This window comes from Ornithorhynchus anatinus, chromosome 17 (assembly GCF_004115215.2).
Source record: "Ornithorhynchus anatinus isolate Pmale09 chromosome 17, mOrnAna1.pri.v4, whole genome shotgun sequence".
Taxonomy (NCBI): domain Eukaryota; kingdom Metazoa; phylum Chordata; class Mammalia; order Monotremata; family Ornithorhynchidae; genus Ornithorhynchus; species Ornithorhynchus anatinus.
In genome coordinates this window covers 34,582,146-34,602,624 of record NC_041744.1, presented here as the reverse complement: position 1 = coordinate 34,602,624, position 20,479 = coordinate 34,582,146, and positions in this window count along the sequence as shown.

Sequence of the window (20,479 nt, the reverse complement as noted above, 5' to 3'; positions counted from 1 at the left end):
TAAGCCCTCATTTCCTTTTCTCCCACTCCCTTCTGCGTGACCCTGATTTGATCCCTTTATTCACCCCCACCCCTCTCAGCCCCACAGGACTGATGTATGTATCCCTAATTTATTTATTTATATTAGTTTCTCTTTCCCCCTCTAGACAGTAAGCTTGTTACAGGTAGGGATTGTGTCTGCTATATTGTTATATTATTCTTTCCCAAGCATTCGTTACAGTGTTGTGCAGTAAGTGCTCAGTACATAGGTTGGATTGTTTGATATCTCTTACAATTTCGCCTCTTCAGTTTGAATTTCAATAGCATTCTCATTTCTCTACAGTCTCAAAGGGTTCAGCTGAATGGATGGCCCAAAAATTCACTTTAGAAATCAGCTAAAAGTTTTAGTCTCGTTGTAGCGTAACGTCTTTTATGCCTCCCTGTGACCTCCAACCTCCTCTTTCTCTGTTTATGCTCTCACAGAGGGTTTGAAGTGGAAAAAGGAGCATGCCCACAGATTCTTTCTGGCAGCCTAGTTCTTGGAGGGGTCCAGAATATTTTTTAAAAATGAAAACAATGGCAAGTGAAAAGAAATAACTCTTACCTTAGAGAGCAACCATTGGTGGCCAATGATAACAAACAGAGTTTTTGCAAGATAACACAAGAACATTTTAAATTAGCTGAGTGTTGGAAATGTACGTACTTTAACAAAACACCAATTACCGCTGGTTATGTATCCCATTTTTTATCTTTAAAGGGAACACAGGACACTTTGGAACCAACATTAAAAATAGATCCTCTAGAAATAAAACAAAATTGCTTTGAGGTGCTGATTGACAAAGGCTAGATGGAATCAATGCTTCGGATTTTCTAGCTTTAGGATGGTGTCCCTTTAGGCTGACCCTGAAATTGGCCCTCTCTATCAGCTTTGATCTTACCCTTACTTCCAAGGAGATGCAGGAGATGGAACCCTCAGTCTCAGGGCAATTTGTCATAAAGCTTTCAGAGTACGGGGGCGGCAAGCAGGCCTGCAAGGTCAGAATTGAGTGTGTGTGTTGGAGAAGAAAGAAATGTTCACTCTCAAAGGATGCATCGATAACTGGCCAGAGAGACTGTGGGGACCTGATGAGTCAGGAGAATATACATGTGAGAGAGCTGACTTCGAGCTGTGAGGCAGTTCAAATTCTTAAGCTTTGAAATCTTGAGGTGGGCATGGCAGTGAGAACCATAAATGATTTGATCTCCTGGATGAGGGGCAGAATTGAAAGCAGCACCCATAATGGAGATTGGTAAAACCGGCAAAAACTTAGATCTGTTTGTTTTAACGGGAAGCCTGACAGAAGAGGCATTGATCTCATGGAATGAACCCAGTGCATCTACGGGGAGGCGATGAACCCGGAAGGAGACAGTCAGACCACAAGTTTAAGCCATAAACACAGAGAAATGTCCGGGATGGGAATACCTGCTCTAGTTCCTTCTCACTTGGCCCCAGTAGTAGAGACCAAATAGGCTCCTTACCAGCATCTGAGTCTGCTAATTAGCAGTATGATTTGGGCCGGATGTTTACTGTCCTAATAATGGCTTATCCTGGGCTCTGACTGTCGGAGGAGGAAAACAGTAATGAAGATTGGAAATCTCCTAAGCCACTGCAACAGTTTTAAGACACTTGGGCCTGAAATTGGGGAACAACTGATAGATTTTTCTTTTCAAAAAGGATCAGAGATTAGATAACACTCCCACCGCCCACCCCTCCCATGGTCAATAGACAGAGAATTAGAGATGAAAAGAAAAAGCGGAAATAAGAGTGAGGGATTTTATTTGTGTACTTGAATCACTGAGTGATGAATCATTTTGGGAACTGTCCTTTGTTAAAAATAATCGGTGCATCCCCCATTAGGATCTGCTCTTAAAAAAAGTATCTCCTTGTGTGAAAATAGATTGATTGAAAAGGAATGACAGCATCATTTAGCAGAGAAAGTGCTGGATTTGGACACCATTAGTTGCCACATTTCCGATGACACATCCCATCGTGCCGTCCTCCTCGAAGACTGCAAAGGAGGAAATGGAGTGGCACCTTGTGGTATTAAAGGTTCGGCTAGTTAATTAATTCATCTGCTCTATCTATGCCTCTGCAGGAATACTGGAGAGTCAGAGAGATTGGGGATTCGATATGAGATGGGTCCAGGTCCAAACAAATAAGAGGCCCGGTCTAGTTCTCTTGGACATTAGTGATGTTAGTAAACTGACCCAGTTCACTGTATCTTTTAGACTGTGAGCCCTGGGTGACGCAGTGCAAAATTTCCTGAGGCGAAAAAAATTGGAATCGCAAGAGTGTGAGCAGAGTAATGAATTGAGCATGGGGGAAGTTACGGTGAGTAATGATAATTGCAGTATTTCATATTTTTTGTTTATTGAATGCTTATTCTTGCAAAACACTGTATTACACACTTGGGAGCAGACAATATAACCATCAATTAATCAGTCGTATTTATCGAGTTCTTATTACTTAAGGTTGGTATTTGTTAAGCGCTTACTATGTGCAGAGCACTGTTCTAAGCGCTGGGTTAGATACAGGGTGATCGGGTTGTCCCACGTGAGGCTCACAGTCTTCATCCCCATTTTGCAGCTGAGGTAACTGAGGCACAGAGAAGTGAAGTGACTTGCCCAGAGTCACACAGCTGACAAGCGGCAGAGCTGGGATTTGAACCCATGACCTACTTGCAGAGCAGTGTACTGAGCACTTCAGAGAATACAATTCACCAGAATCAGCAGACGTGTTTCTTCTTCATGAGGAGCTTACAGTGCAGATGGGGAGACAGACATTAATATGAATAAATAATTTATAATGTATAATGTAAAGATACGCACATAAGTGTTGTGGGGCTAGGGATGGGGAGAATATCAAATGCCCAAACGTCACAGATCCAAATGCCTAGATGATGCATAAAGGAGACTGAGCTGAAGAAAAGAGGGCTTAATAGGGGAAGACCTCTTGGAGAAGGTATGTCCTTAACAAAGTTAGTAGACATGGTCCCTATCCACAGTTAGCCCTCCCCTTCAAAACCCTACTGAAGGCTTACCTCCTCCAGGAGGCCATCCCAGACTAACCCTCCCTTTTTCTCAGCTCCCCTTCCTGCCCCAACTAGCTCTACCCCTCTTTTCACCCCACAGCACCTGTGTATATATGTATATATCTCTAATTTTCATTTATTTTTACTGATGCTATTGCTGTCTGCTTGCTTGTTTTAATAATAATAATAACATTGGTATTTGTTAAGCGCTTACTCTGTGCAGAGCACTGTTTTAAGCACTGGGGTAGATACAGGGTAATCAGGTTGTCCCACGTGAGGCTCACAGTTAACCCCCATTTTACAGATGAGGTAACTGAGGTACCGAGAAGTCAAGTGACTTGCCCACTGTCACACAGCTGACAAGTGGCAGAGCTGGGATTCAAACCCATGACCTCTGCCTCCCAAGCCCAGGGTCTTTCCACTGACCCACGTTGATGCCTGTCTCCCCGCTTCTAGACTGCGAGTCCGTTGTGGGCAGGGATTGTCTCTATTTGTTGCTGAATTGTACTTTCCAAGCGTTTAGTACAATACTAATTCAATAGTATTAATAGTACTAATTCAGTAGTATTTATTGAGTGCTTACTGTGTGCAGAGCACTGTGCTAAGTTATTGGGAGAATACTAGTTAACAGTATTCTGCCCTCAGTGAACTTGCAATCCAGTTTCACAGCAAGCAAGTGGCAGAGGTACTGTCCCTGCTCTTGGAGAACTCAAAATCTCAGTGGGAGATGAAACACACCAAAATGAATTCTTAAAACAATGAAAACTTACTACAATACTTTTATAGTATCAGGAAAATTTTATTAAAAAATATTTTTCCAGATAAATATTTTTGAATATTCTAATAAAAGACTTTTAGTAAAAATTTGGGGGAGCAGCTGAAATCAAATGCCTTGTGGCATAGGCCTAGGGATGCTTTGAAAGAAAACCTAAAATGTCTACTTTTATGGTATATCTGATAGAATTGCCTGAAGCAGTGTGCCTAGTGGCTAGACCACAGGCCTGGGAGTTGAAAGGACCTGGTTTCTAATCCCAGCTCCACCACTTGTCTGCTGTGTGACCATAGGCACATCACTTCACTTCTCTGTGCCTCAGTTACCTCATCATCTGTGAAATGGGGGCTAAAATGCGGAACAGGGACTGTGTCCAACCTAACAACCTTATATCTACCCCAGCACTTATTACAGTACCTGGAATATAGTAAGCGCTTGACAAATTCAATTGAAAAAAAACACATTTATTCACAGGCTACCACATATTTCTGGGCATACTGGATAACTAGAATGCTTGCAATTTGCTAGCTGTCTCAGGTGAAAGGTATTGGGTGATTTCTGGGGTAGACATTTTTTTCCATTCTCTTCTACCTCTTTTCTTCTCCTCTTTCTTCTTCTCCTCCTCCTCTTCTTTCTCCTCATCTCGCTCCTCCTCCTCCTCTTCTTTGTCCTTCTCCTTGTCCTCATCATCAGCATCATCATTTTCATGATCCCACAATCTTAAATGCTAAGTGGACAACCCAGCGGGGTTAATAAGTTCTTATAGTATCCTCAATAATGTCCTAAAATAATTCAACTTATTGTAGGATTTCATGTGAGCTGCGTAATTTTTTTTTAAATGGGGATAACTCATTTTCATCTGGAAGCATTAGCTCCTATGCTTATACATTCATCAATTCACCAGCCTAAAGAATTCAGGATTCAGGGTGTCTTTTTCTGGACCCCAAGGCTAAGAACAGCTCTCACGGCACAGTTCCAGCAACCAATACTTTTACCCCAGAGAACTCGATAGACCTGACCTGCCACATCCTCATATTAATTGGAGAATTAATTAATTGGAGTGAGTATTCTTACTCGATGAGCCACAGGCTAGATTTTTTATCTCTGGATTCTTTCAGCCTGCAGATAGTCTAGTGTCTAGAGAACTCCATCAGAATGGAGAGAATTTGAGATCTAAGCAGAGTTAGAGATGATGGCCATTCATTTTAAGTATTAATCATTAAAAAAAAAAGTTAGGGTGAAGGAAATAAAGACTCTATTCCAGGGCTGAGAGATACTTCTCATTGTAAGCTTGTTGTGGGCAGGGTATATGTCTGTTTATTGTTATACTCTCCCAAGTGCTTAGTACAGTGCTCTGCACACAGTAAGCGCTCAATAAATATGATTGAATGAATGAATGAGGAAGAGGCAACACTGCGAGTGGATACAATGTGAAATCGCTACTTTTAGAAATGTACTTATTCATTTAATATAATTGCGCTTTGTACATAGTAAACACTAAAATACCATCATTATTATTTGTTAACTGCTTCCTGTGTGTCGCACACTGTACTAAGCGCTGGGGTGGATACAAGCAAATTGGGTTGGTCACAAACCCTGTCCCGCATGGGGCTCCCAGTCTCCAGCCTCATTTTACAGATGAGGTAACTGAGGCACAGAGAAGTCAAGTCAAAGGTCACATAGCAGACAAGTGGGGGAGTCAGGATTAGAACTCAGGTCCTTCTGAGTGCCAGTCCCATGCTCTTTCCACTAGGCCACTACTGTTTCTCTTCCTCCTGCATGACCCAGCAGATTAGCAGCTAAACCTCATGCGGGACATGGACTGTGTCCAATTTGATTACCTCGCATCTACCCAAATGCTTAGTACAGTGCCTGGCATGTAGTAAGCGCTTAATACCATTAAAAATAGACAGGCAAACAAAAAAAACCCTTCTATTTTGTGGCGGCAGAGAGCCGAGCTGTTCACTTTCCTCCAAGGCTCACAACTGTAATGGAAAGACTAAGTCTATTAGGTAAGTGTAGGACACAACATCTTCAAAAGACCATCACAGAGCATTGAGCTGGAGAAAACAGAATATTGTACGATGGGTGATATGGATCTTGGTGGTTATCTGGCTATTATAGGATCTCCTGGGAAATTTTGGAAAACTATGCAACTACATCTAAATTGGAAATGTCCTCACTGAACTAATCTGCACAAACTTTCGCTGACACCTACTTTGAACTTCATCTGGGCTGGAGCCCTCTCAGTAAAGTGCAGTAAAGTACACACCTCATTCTGGAACTTGCAGTGCAGATCAATCAATCGATCAATCAATGGTACTTATTGAGCACTTCTGTGTGCAGAACACTGTACTACATGCTTGGGAGAGAAAGCAACAGCAGAGTGGGTAGACTTGTTCACGGCTCACAGCTCCTCTAGAACCCTCTAGAATGCTGGAATTCCTCTTGTGGGAAAGGAATGTGCCTGTAATTTTGCTGTGTCAAATGCTCCCAAGCATTTAGTGCAGTGCCCTGCACAGAGTAAGTGCTCAATAAATATGATTGATTGATAGGTTCGGCATCTATTTCTCCCTTCTCTCTTCATTGCTGAGAGAGACAAAAGTGTGTTAACACACCTTCAGACGTAGTACCGACAATTCGGTTTTCAACCAAATGGCTTGGTCAGTCTAGCGATAAGCAAGGAGGATGGAAAGGATTTTTCAAAGATACAGTCACACCTGAGACAATACTACATTCTGCCTGAAAATGGGGGTCAGTTACCTGACATAGACAAGCAAGGCTCACTGCTGTCGGGAAGAGAGTGCTTCTCTTTGAGCAAAAACAAAAGATACAAGGAAGCAAAGAGAAAGAAACACAGTGAGGCAAACATCGAACATGACCACATACCCAGGGCAGCTTTTCTGTGCACACAATGTGAATGGGACTTTGAGTCTCCCATTGACCTTCACATATACCCACAGGTGAATTTCACCCATGGCGTCTTCTTCTAATGGATGATGCTGTATAAATAGCTTATTATATTGTCATTATTGTTATTACTTTAAGTGCTTACTAAGTCCTTAATACAATGTTCTGCACATAGTAAGCCCTCTTTAATTACCATTAATGATGATGTGTATCAAACACCGTTCTACAAGCTGGGGAGATGGAAGTTAAACGGGACAGGCCAATCCCTGTCCCATAAGGGGCTCACAGTCTAAGTAGGAAGGAGAATAGTCATAGAATCCTCATTTTACAGATGAGGAAACTGAGACAGAGAGGAAATTAAATGTGCCCGAGGTCACACAGTATGCAAGTGGCAAAGGCCAGGTTAGAACCCAGGTCCTCTGACTCCTAGGTCTCTGCTAGATCATGCTACTAAAACAATCAACCCATCAATCAAGGGTTTTTATTGAGTGCTTATTATGTTCAAAGTACTGTACTGAGCCTCATCAATATCGCTGGTATTATTAATGTCACGTATTATTTATATCTCTCCTATGAATTGACCTATTAGTGTAGAAGGAGAGTTTGCATACATTGATGAACTTTAGAGCTATTCCATATAGGGCTACCCAGAATGGAAAGGTCTAAGCCGAAGAATCGAAGTCGATTCATCTGTGCTGGCCGAAAGTGGCACAGGAAAGAGTCAAAAGCGGATGATCAAGTGATCAAAATGTTGATGAGAGATGGTGGCAGAGACTCGGGTTTTTGCTGCTCGGAAGAAGGCAGTGGTAAACCACTTCCGTTATCTTGACCAAGAAAACTCTACAGATATGCACACCCAAATGACTTTATGACAGAAGATGGGACATTCTGAAGAGAGTGTTTTCCATGGAGACGCTCTGGGTTGGAAATGACTCAGTGATGTTTGAAGAAGAAGTCCTAACGTAATAGATTACACTACAACATATAGTTTTCTTACTGAGTGACTTTATGTTTTCCAGCATGTTCAGCCAAAGTGTAGGTTTGGCTGAGTGAAGTCAGAGTCCTTTAAGGGAGGTGACGAGCAGAGAGAGCGAGCGCTCCCAACACCCCCCATTTCCTTCCTGAACCCCTTCATTAGAACACTGGTGGCTCCAGCAGCCACAGGCTGAATGAACAGCCTGCAGAAGCTGACTTCCACCTGACTGAACTGAGACACGTTCCGACACAGGCAGAACTGGTCTCCAGCAACGACTGGCTTGGCTTTCTATAATGACAGGCCTGTGCTTCTGGAGCTCCCAGAGGAGCCACAGATGGAAAGAATAGGTGGCAATTTGCACCCTGGGGAGAGTGTCAAAGTGTCAAATGTGTGTTACCGTTCCACCGCACTAAAGGAACAAGACAGTGGAGAGGCAGCTAATGATGGCAAAAGCAGCTTCGATTTATTTGCTTACTGTTTTTCTCCCTTTCTCTCCACCCCTCCTTTCTTCCCAGCTAGGGTGTCCTTTTGTTTCTCTCCTTGTCTTTTCCTTCCACAACCAGATTATTCTTTCCTGTAACTGAACACCGTGGAAATCCAGCTCGTCCTCTGATAACATGGGCTGTGGGTAGTCAGTGGTGAGCCAGATGGACGTGGAGAGAGAAACAAACAAAATGTGCCACACGGATCTCTCTGCCGCTCTCAGGTCTCTCTTTCTTTCCCTTCATTATTCTTTTCCCTCCATTCAGCAGGGCTTATGGAGCCGGGGAATGTCTTCCACCATCCGCCTCACAATAACCGAGGCTCAAGTAGCAGATCGCAGTTGTTTGCTCGGAATGCTCATTTCATTTCTCCGAACAGGTGTGGGGCGGGAACTGAACAGGTGTCGCTCCATCACACGTTCCACCTTCCTGGACTTCTACCATCACCCTTTGTTCCCCTCTGCTTTAATTAAAGGAAAAGATGAAAGGCCTCGATTACTCTCTTGGCTTCTAAACTTGCTGCCTTTAGATGCCGTTAGGTGAGAGGTGTAGAATTTCCCCCTCGACAGTGAAGCGCTACATTGTCAGTAATGTTAACTGCTTAGACTCTGGGGGTCATTCAGGTTGTATTCCTGTTGTTTAACAGACCGAAGCAGGGATCTGTAGCCCTCGGGGGCATCACCCAATATCCAAGTTAGGACGAATCAATCCATCGATCAATCGATGATATTTACAGAGTACTCATTATATGCAGATCACTGAACTAGCACTTGGGAGAGGAGAATACACCAGAATTGATAGACACGTTCCCTGCTCACAAGGAGCTTGCTATCCATCCCACCCAGAGCTCCATAGCACTCATGTTCAAAATTGTAATTTATTATGATATCTGCCACCCCTTCTAGACTGTAAACTCCTTGCTTGCAGAGAACACGTCTATCAAGTTTGATTTACTGTAGTCTCTGCACCCAGTAAGGGCTCAGTAAATGCCATGGATTGAAGGAGTTTACAGTCTAGGGTCATTGCTGTTTCATTTGACAATCCAATGTAGTTCGATGATTTTTTTCTATGATCAGCACCAAAACTAATGCAAGAGAAGCAGTGTGGCCTAGTGAATGGAGCCAGGTCCTGGCTGTCAGAAGGTAAGTCACTTTGCTTATTTTTGTCTCAGTAACCTCATCTATAAAATGGGGATTAAGACAGTTAACCCCGTTTGAGACAAGGATGGTGTCAAACCCAATTAACTTGTAGGTACCCCAGTGCTTAGTACAGTGCCTGCCACATATTAAGCATTTAACAAATGCCATAGAAAAGAGGTAAAAAATCTCCTATTCAGGATCAGTTTGTTGGATGTTGTTACACCCGCCATGAATCCCTCCCTATTTGTTCTTTTTCTTCATTGTCATTCCTCCTTTTGGGAGAATATCTGCTGCTGCTGATGGCCAATTGCTTTTCTTTAATGGGTAGGCATAGGTCAATCAATCAATCAATCAATCAGTGGTATTTATTGTGCACTCACTGTGTGCAGACCACTATAGTAAGTGCTTGGGAGAGAACAATAAAATAGAAGACACAATCCCTACCCACAAGGAGATTACCAAGAGTCATCAGTCACTTCTGTCCCTGGGAAGATTTGTACGATTCGTGGTTAATGTTGTAAGAAGTCATTGTTGGAAATCTTGTCCTGGTATTGAGCAACAAAACTGACTTACAGGTGGCATCTGTGACTCTCTGGCTTAATAGAAAACCTGCCTAGTTGAGAGTCAGGTGATCTAGGTTCTAATCCCACCTCCATCACTTGTATGCTGTGTGACCTTGGTCAAATCATTCAATTTTCCTGTGTCTCAGTTTCCTCACCTGTAAAGTGGGGGTTAAATGTCTGTTCTCCCTCTCATTAGTCTGTGAATACAATGTGGGAAAGAGATTGTATCTTAGCTGGTTATCTTGCATTTACTCCAGCTCATAGCCAACAGTAAGTACCTAAGAGATATTATCATCATTATTGTTGTTAATATTATTATTATTAGTCCAAGTGGAACAGTCCTAGGAGGTAGAATATCCCTTAGTTTTATAGACATTTATTTTGCTATGGAGTTTGATGCCTAACCATTTGCCTGTGACACAGAGCCAGATAAGAGTGGCCTCTAATAAAAAAGACAATTAAAATGTATACATTTTTAGAAGAAAGTGTGTTGAGTGATTTATAAAACACGTTAAACATATAAAATGTGAGGGGGGTGATTTATTTTCTTATTAAATACCTATCTATGCTTTATATTCTAGAACTGGGCCAGCTCCTTCCACTGCCAGACTGTCACAGCTCACCCAGGGGTTGATAGAGCTCTGGGCTGTAACTTACGTTTTGTTCCTGGTCCTCTGAGACACTTGTTCCAATTCAAATTTATTAAAAACAATTAAACGCGGATGTCAAGGGACAACAGATAAAATCTGCGGCAGAGTTTAGCTAGAGGCCCTGCCGGAGTGTTAAATAAAAAACAGGTCTGTCTTCAGGGTCAGCTTGTTCATTGGGTTACGGGACTGTTTTAAGACACAGCCTGCAGGTAAATGAATGTGTGTGTGTTTATATAAATCTCAAAATATCTAAGTCATCTGAAATGTTTTGTGTCTGCACCAGATACTGTGACCCACACCCGGCATTCTCTTACTCGGAAACCGAGAGTAAATCTTGGACCATTAGGATGTAATCACACACATTCCGAACCACAGAATTGTTTCACTTTTCATCCTGTCAGGTTAGATTTCTTGGGAGACTCCAAAGTTCCTAAATACGCCATGAAGCACTGAAACGATTGACGCCGGTAACCTGTGATTGAACCCTGTGCAATGAGAGGTACCAGAGCAGGGCTTGGCATCTTGGCAGATGGAGTAGATGGTGAAAATCCAATACCGGTTGGGAAATTAACAAAAATGGTCCTCCAGTGTGACTTAAAGTTGGTGGTGGTCGACCAGTTTTCTTTCCAGTGTTCAGAAAGCTTGGAACGAAGGAATCTACTCGGGACAGTTCTAAATCTAGATGTCTCCAAAAGGACTGGGACCAACCCCGTAGCCTCCTAACTGGTGGACGGGCAGTCCTCCTTGATTCTCCACCCACAGTAAGCCTCAGAGCACGAGTTCTCATTGTCCCAGGCAAGACAGGGCCTAGGGGTAGAGAACCAAATGAGTCCACAGGACTGCCCATATTCCTGCCCATAGGGGACTGGCAGATGGGGAACAAACCTCAGAGAGGCAACCATATAATCAATCTGACATTTATTGAGTGCTTACTGTGTCCAATACAATAGATTGGGAAGACACAATACCCTCTCTCAAAGGGCCTACAATCTAGAGCAGCATTTGCCTCCTGTGAAATCTTGCCGGTGGTTTTCTTTGGGATGTATGATGAAACTCTGGATTCAAAATGGCACCTGGAGGGCTTGTATTTGCATCTGTTGCCCTCTGAGTTTGAGAAGAACTTTGTGAGCATCTGGTCCAGCAGCTGTCTTACAGTATGACTCCTTCTTTGGGAAGGGAGAGGGAAGGTGAACATCAATATGCCTGACTTTTGCTGAGTCCTCATTTCCAGCAATAGCCAGGGCTTTGAGGACACCAGAATTATGCACATAGAAAATAGTAGTAGGGCTGAAGCAGCAGGAAGGAACATGAATGAGTGGATAGCTCATGGGCCTGGAAGTCAGAAGGACCTGGGTTCTAATTCCACCTATGCCACGTCTGCTGTGTGACCTTGGGGAAGTCACTTAACTTCTCTGGGCCTCAATTATCTCATCCAAAAAATGGGGATTAAGACTGTGAGCTCCAGTGGGACAGGGATCGTGTCCAATTTGATTAATGTGTATCTACCCTGGTGCTTAGAATAGTGCTTGGCCCTTAAAATAAGTGCTTAAAAGTACCCTAATTATTATTATTATTAGTGATAGTATTTATTAATTGCTTGCTCTGTGCAGAGCACCATATTGAGCACAGGAATAGAATACACAGGTGGACACAATCCCTTTCTTTCGGGAGCTCACAATCTACAGAGCATAACTGGGGAGAAGGGATGGAAGACAGATGTGTCCGTGATGACTGAATGAGGAAACAATCAATTCATCAATGGTATCTAAAGAGTGCTTACTGTGTGCAGCTGCTTTTTAACACAATACAGGTGATTAAACAAAATAAAATCAGGAGAGTGCTGTGGCCAGAGGTTTGTACGTTTGTTTGTGCATATAAATAGGGGTAGGTATGTTTGTTTTGTTGTTTTTGTTTTGGGTTCTTTATGGTATTTTTAAAACTTTCACTATGTGTCAGGCACTGTACTAAGCACAGGGGTAGATATAAGCAAATCAGGTTGGATATAGTCTATGTCCCACATGAATCTCACAGTCTTAATCCCCTTTTACAGATGAGGGAACTGAGTCACAGAGAAGAAAGTGACTTGACCCAGGTCACACAGCAGACAAGAGTGGCATATCAGGATTAGAACCCAGGGCCTTATGACTCCTAGGCCCATGCTCTATCCACTAGGCCATGCTACTTCTCAACTCTCTGTATTTCTGCATTTTCTGCCTTTCTGGTCCTGCCCTTAACCATTCCCTTTTGAGCTATGAACTCAATCCCACTCTGAGCTTCCCGAGAGAAGAAGTCTTGCTCTGGCTTCAGTGTCCCTGACAAACCCATTTGTTTCTAGGACCATGATGGAATTGGGTGAGGAGCGAGAAATCAGGGTTGGAACCCACCAGCCAAGATTTCCCGTAACTCCTAGGGCTTGTCCGAGAAGGTGACTCTGGAAATATCTCCAAGGGCTTGTCTCATCTCTGCATAAGGTAGGCTAAGATCAAACTAAATGACAGGCCTGGGAACTGCTGGAACTTCACTTCCCAAGAGGGAATGTGATTCAGAGGGACAGGTCAAAAGTGATCCCCTTGGATCACCTCATAATAATAATAATCGTGGTATTCATTAAGTGCTTACTATGTGCCAGGCATTACATTAAGTGCTGGGGTAGATACATGATAATCAGGTCAGACACAGTCCCTGTCCCACATGAGGCTCACAGTCTAAGTAGGAGGGAGAACAGATCCTGAATCCCTGTTTTACCTGATGACGAAACTGAGGCTCGGAGAAGTTAAGTAACTCACCCCAACTCACACAGCAGTTTAGTTTCCCAGGTCTGTGCTCTTTCCATTAGGATACACTGTTTCTTAGGAAGGGTAAATTGGTCTGAGAGTTGCGATCCTTATCGCCATCATCATCATCACCAGGTGGCATGAAAAATGAGGCAGAATTTTCATTATGAATTGTGTTTTGAATAATGAGCATGAAAATGAAAAAGAAGCAGATTACATAAACAGAAATTACCTCCATTGCTTTTCAACTGTGAGGAGATTTTTGGTTGGGCTTTCCCGAGATAGTTAACATTAAAGTTGCATTTATTTAAAAGGATCCGTTCTCATTCAGTCAAATCAAGAGATTGCAAAAGAGCCTCTACTTTCAGGCAAGTGGATAAAATAGCTTCCCAGATGCGTGTTCTGGCCATATTTGAGGATGAATTGGGAAGTTGAAAATATGAGCAGTGAAAGGGAGAGAGAGACCTTACCCAAGAACCTATCATCATGACATTAACTAAAGTCCTGCGAGGGTCCAACGAATCATGAAGGAAAATTGGTTAAAAACCTCTAACCTCAACTCAAATTTGCCTGGGACGATGGGGAAAAAAACCCCAAAAAGCTCTAAAAAACCTGCATGTTCAGCTTTGTACAATCCCAGAATTTGAGAGAAACTGTCAAAATGCACACAATTGAGATCCTCTGACAACCACGATGGTAGGTATGTTATCTGGCTGTACTGCAAGAAATCCTGGATGGGCTTTAAGGTGAAAAGACATGGAACTAGATCCAGAAAGGCCAATCCAACTCACTTTTTCTGGTCTCACTGAACCCAACACAAACTCCCTAAGAATCAGTCGGCAGCAGCTGTGGTTCATCAAGAATTTTTCCAAGTTTTTTTGGGGAGGAAATGTTAGAATCTTGGTGGATTCATAGGGAGTTCAGAACTTCCTGAAATAACCTTGTTTTCAAAGAGAGGTGAGATGGGTGTCACTGAAAAGCAAGCAGGGGATTTATTATTCTTTGCTTAACTGATGGGTGTGAATCCCAAAGTCCTCCTTTGCTTAGCTGCTCTAAATCTGAACTGTCCAAACACACTTCTAACGCTCTCAAACCACCCTAAAGTTCACGTCAAATGGCTAGAAGGTGGAGAGAAGAGGAAGAAGAAAGGAATTATGTGTTTGTTGTACAGAACAAAGCATTCAGAAAAATCCCGGATTTTAAAGATCAGTTGGAACAATCCCAGTTCGTTGAAGAACATTTGAAAGCATTCATTGCTATCCACATGGTATACCAACCATGTGACTGAAATCAATCAATCAATCAGTTATATCTATGAAGTGCTTACTGTATGTGGAACACTGTACTAAGTATTTGGAAGACCACAGTAGAATAGCATTGGCAGACACAATCCCTTCCCAAAATGGTCTTAAACTTTAGAATGGGAGACAGACATTAAAATACATTATAATGAGGAGAAATGGAAGAGTATAACATTATGTATTTAAGTGCTGGGACTGAAGATAACCAACTTCGTTCTGGGAAAATTCCAAGATGAGACTGGACCTAAGACGGAGAATCCTGAACTCACTGACCCTTACCAGTAGTACTGAACAGTGGAAGGCTAAGGTCAGACAGAAGAATGACTTAGCAGATCTTAATTGGAACCATTTGGGTGACATGGTCTTAATTCTATCATGCAAAGAAGAGCATCTTGGAAAGTAATTTCAACTACCCCTAGAAATGAAAAGGGTATTATAGTCAATTTGGTCGGTATCTTTTTTTAACAAGAGCTCAAAGACAGACTGTTCAGAGTAGGAAGTACTAGCCCAGTGCATGTTTTATTCATTCATTAGGTTTAAGAATTGAACAGCTGTAATTTGCTCTGGGTAAATCTTCTGGAGACTTTTCCAAGAACATTGACATTTTCCAACTGTGAGTGGACAGAGTCCAGAGAATTATGGGTGCATAAGACTGCCAAAAATGTCACCTTGGGTCAACCCAGTGGTTTATCCTTGTCTAGTATTCTGTCTCCAGAAGACACTTTGGGCAGTTATGTGATGATCTGATGAGGGTAGGTGGTCGTGCTAATTTTAATTTGTTAGATACACACACTGTGTTTGGAGTATGTAGTCTATATAATGCTGGTTACAGAGGGGAAAAGAGATGATCTGAAAATTTGGTATTATGCCCCAATATCCCAGTTTTCAACAAAAATATGAAGTCTAAGCTTGTGATTGGATGCTTTTGATGTGAGATTGATCTGATCTCTGCATTTTAAGCACTTCAGGACTTTGCTGTATCGTGTAGACATAATTTCTTAGGTGTGGACACGATGATCGAATCTGTGGCTGGTTGGTTTAATAATGTTGGTATGTGTTAATCGCTTACTGTGTGCAGAGCTATGTGCTATGTTCTAAGCGCTGGGGTAGATACAGGGTAATCGGGTTGTCCCACATGAGGCTCACAGTTAATCCCCATTTTACAGATGAGGTAACTGAGGCACAGAGAAGTTAAGTGACTTGCCCACAGTGACACAGCTGACAACTGGCAGAGCCGGGAGTCGAACCCATGACCTCTGACTCCGAAGCCCAGGCTCTTTCCACTGAGCCACGCTGCTTACTAATGCAGCCGATTAACTGGGGAAAGCCTCCAGGAAGAAGTGCACTTTTAGGAGGGATTGATGCTCAGAAGGTCAAGAAGAGCATGAAAAATGAGTCAGAGTTAGAAGAGAAATGAGCAAAGTGTGTTCAGGTGGTAAGCTAGGGAGAAACAAAGAATGTGAGCTAAGATGTAGTGGAAGAAGAGAGGAGATAGAGTTCCTTGTGGACAGGGAACTTGACTACCTACTCGATTATACTGTACTCTACCAAGCCATTAGAACAGTGCTCTGCACACTGTAAATGCTCAATAAATACTATTGATGGATTGATAGATAAGAAAGAGAAAACTAATAAAGGACCATGAAACCAGTGGTCAGGAGTTTTGGTTTGACATGGGAACCACTTCTAGTGCAAAGATCACAAGCCCGGGAGTCAGAGGACCTGGGTTCTAATTTCAGTTCCTCCCCTTATCTGCTGGGTGATCTTGGGCTCATTCTTTAACTTCTCTGTGCCTCAGTTACCTCATCTCTAAAATGGGGATTAAATCCTACTCCCTTGTACTTGGACTGTGAGCCCCATGCGTGATAGAGAATGTATCGAATCTGATTATCTTGTCTCTTTCCCAGTGCTTAGTACGGTCCTTGGCACACAGTAAGCTCTGTTTAGAGGATAGACTGGAGGAAGGGAAAGGACCTTGACTTGAACTTTAGTGTTGTTCCATTTCACCTTATAAACATGCAGTAGAGAAGTCAATTCTTTCAGGGCCAGGGGTCAAACCCAAGTCACCCCCAAACTGATAAATACATAACATTTCTTTCCCCTCACTGGCAAATACCCTGGCAGGAAAGACTCTCAGGGCCCACAGAGGAAAAGGCGAACCAGCCAAGGTGTCTTTTGTCAAACTCTAGAAAACTCTCAACCCTAGGAAACCACTTACTCTTTTTAGACTCCGTGAACCACTGATGCCAACCCCATCCCAGGTAAAACACTCAGCATATTGAGGAGAAAAATACTGAACACTTAAATCTCCCCAGTCGACCAGCACAGTCATTTAGCCCAGGTGTTTCTGTAATTGTGAAAGACTGGGAAAATCAATGTTTAATGGCAGACTTCGCTGATGGCACCATGGGTTGGAAATATGAAACATAAGACTATTGGCAGGAAGAGGTTGGCTTGACTTTGATTCCTGCTCTCTTTCCTCCCCCACCTACTAGGCCTGAAGTTCTTTGGTCTCTTAGTTTTTATTATTGTTTTAAGGTGTATTTGAGAATTGGCTTTCAGGGGACTGAGAGTCTCCCGGATAGCAGCAAAGTGCATCAGTAGCAAGCCACAGGTAACGTGGGAAGATGTGATTTGAAGAGTTGGGTGCTGACAGCCCTGAATCCTCTATACCTCCGAACCAAGAATGTGCCTTTAAGCTGTTCCACTTTGAGGCACAACTCAAAAGTTCCAAAAATACCCGTGACTTGAGGAACTGTAGAGGAGAAATGATACCAAGAGGTTTTCCCGGGAGAAAGGAGGGAGATGTTAATTCAACATTGTATCAAAGCAGTACTGAGGGCTGCTGAATTCCAGAGAGCTGAAAGTCCAGGTCAAGATGAAGAGGAGGCTGGAGGCCTGAGTAATTCTTGCATTTTTTTGGTTTGAAAGAGAATAGCCCCGGTTCTGAACCTTCACTAAGTCTCAATTTCTCAGGGGTCTTGGAGACTCATCACCTTGTAGAATTGAGAGAACCTCTACTTGTTGCAAAGTTCTTTTGGAGCACATACATACATCGAGTAGCGATATGGCCCAGTGGAAAGAGCACCGGTCTGGGAGTCAAAGGACTTGGGTTCTAATGTCGGCTCCGTTACATGTCTGCTGTGTGACCTTGGGCAAGTCACTTCACTTCTCTGGGACTCAGATCATCTGTTAAATGGGGATTAAGATTGTGAGCCCCATGTGGGACAGGGACTGTGCCCAACCTGATTAGCTTGTATCCACCCCAACACTTAAAACAGTGTTTGGGACTCCATAAGTGCTTAACAAATACCATGATTACTAGGTGCATGGAGAATATATCCTTGCCTTCAAGAAATTTTTTGCCCAACATCTGCATTCTGGAATCACCCACCTATGGATCTGGCAAGATTTACATTGATGAAATGGGAAGGAACAAGATAATTGTATTCCTTCCTGGCAAACTAGTGCATTAATGTTTTCTTCATATTTAAAACATTCCACCCCAACCCATCTGTGTCTCACTAACATTTTCTCTCTGTGGTCTCTTCTCTTGGCCACAGCTCCCCACAGTTTCCCCCAGTTAATCTCTGGGCACTGTCGCAGATTATGAAAGTGGAGAGAGCGGAAGAGGAGGAGAAGAACAAGGAGGAAGAGAAGGAGGAGGAGAAGGAAGAGGAGGGGGAGGAGCGGGAGGAAAAAGGAAAAGGAAGAAAAGGAGGAGGAGGAGAATGAGGAAAATAAGGAGGAGGCAGAAGAGAAGGAGACAGAAGAGGAGAAAGAGGAGCACTGTACTAAACACTTGGGAGAAATCAGTAGAGTAAGTATATACAGTCCTTATTTCTACTGCTACGATATCACTATAAATACTACAATACCCCAGCTAATAGCCTGGCATTCTTTTCTGTCACAATCAAGTTGCCTGTTTGGAGGCGGACTCCATCACTGAGACCCCTCTACCACCATCCAAGATATTGCTATTGATGTCAAAATCAATTTGCTCTCTACACATTCATCCTGGTCTCTACAATCAGCAGTTTATGGAAGGGGCTAACTGCATCCCCGTTGGCATCTGTAATATCATCCCCACTCTAGACTGTTGTGTTTGCCTCACGAGTAAACCCTTTTCAGACAATCAATGGTATTTATTGAACGCTCACTGGGCAAGGAGCACTATACTAAATGATTGCAAGAGGACTATACAATATGGTCGGTAGACATTATCCCTGTCCATAAGGATTTCACAGTCTAGAGGGAGAGGCAGACAGTAAAATAAATTACAGATAAGGGACAAGTGAGCGTGTGAGGATATGCAGATAAGAGCAGTGGGGCTGAGGGTGAAGTGAATATCAAGAGCTTAAGGTGCACAGATCCAAGTGTGTAGGTGATGTGGAAGGGAGATATAAAACACAAAAAGCAACAGAATCAGGATCCTTGCATAAACAGAGTTTTGGGGACCATATGCCACTTTCTGTTTATTCACTGACCCCATGAAATCATCACAGTCACTTCCCTTTGGGTTTGAGCCCAATCTTAGACTTCATCTTCCTCTCTAAGAGCATTTGCTTTGTCTAGTAAATAGTTTCCACACTCTATCTTTCAGGAGGTTTTTTCTCCAATTGTTTTCTATCCATAAGTGTAGAAATGGAATCTAAGCTACATCTTCCAGAGCCGGAGAATGCCTAAAGGGAGCCTGGTGTTGGAGGAAACAGACTCGACACACTGCTTGACCCCTTGGAGATTGCTCAGTATGAAGATTTATCCTAATCTTGGGTATCCGTAATGTGGTCTGAGCGTCCCTGTATTTTAGTGAATTCTGGACTTTCAAAAGAGGATAAAATCGAGAAGGGACTTCATTTTCCTTAACAGTAAGTGATCTTAGGAGGAAGGAAGAAAAATAAACAGTATCGGACACATTTCAGCAGAAGATTTACAAAATATATCCTAAAGAAGAGATCCGGAATGAAATCAGTCCTCATATATAGAAGCACAGTGCTCTCATTATTTTTTAGATTTCTCCCAAGTCAAATGCATCCCCACCACGCACAACACACACATACACATCCTCCCTGAGTACATTGTAAATTGGGATGCTCACACCTTAGGTTTGAAAGGAACAGCTTAATCCTTAATGATGATACTGATTGTATCTTCCTCAGATTATCTCTAAAATAAGAACATCATTAAACCAGGATTATTTTACAACCTCATCCTCAACACCATGACAAGTTCTGGGCGGTTGGATTTTGCTAGAACAGTGGTGGCTGTGGGGCAGGAGAAAGTTGCAAGAAGAAATTACCCTGAGTGCCTCCCATTTTCTCTAAAGTTAAAGCAGCTCTCTCCTGACAGTTCAGAGGTAACTAATATCATCTGTGCTCTCAGAGTAAACAATTGGCTTCTTAATTGAATATGCAGTAAAAAAAGATGGACATTAATCTCAGATGAGAACATATTTATATTCCTCAGGAACTGTCTCTTCTTTCTGCTCTCCCAAGACATTCATTTTATTGATTTAAAAGAACCTCTCACCTGAGGTACATTTTTTGCAGACCAGGAGCAAACAAAAACAACAACCCAAGAAACATGTCCTTAGAATACAGTTTGCCTAGGCAACTTTAGATTGACAGAAAAAGATGTTTTATAAACATGAGGCACGGCTATAGCTATTATCGTTCTTGTTTATATTATGAACCGGAGAAATTGTGTGCTACCAACCAATTAGACTTTCTACTGAAAAATCCAGGAGGAAATTGAATGGATGGAGTGCACTCTACAGTAAAGTTCCAGGAATAATAACAACTGCGAGAAGTAGCAAGGCCTGTGAAAAGCATATGGTCTAGTGGTTAGAGCCAGGGCCTATAAG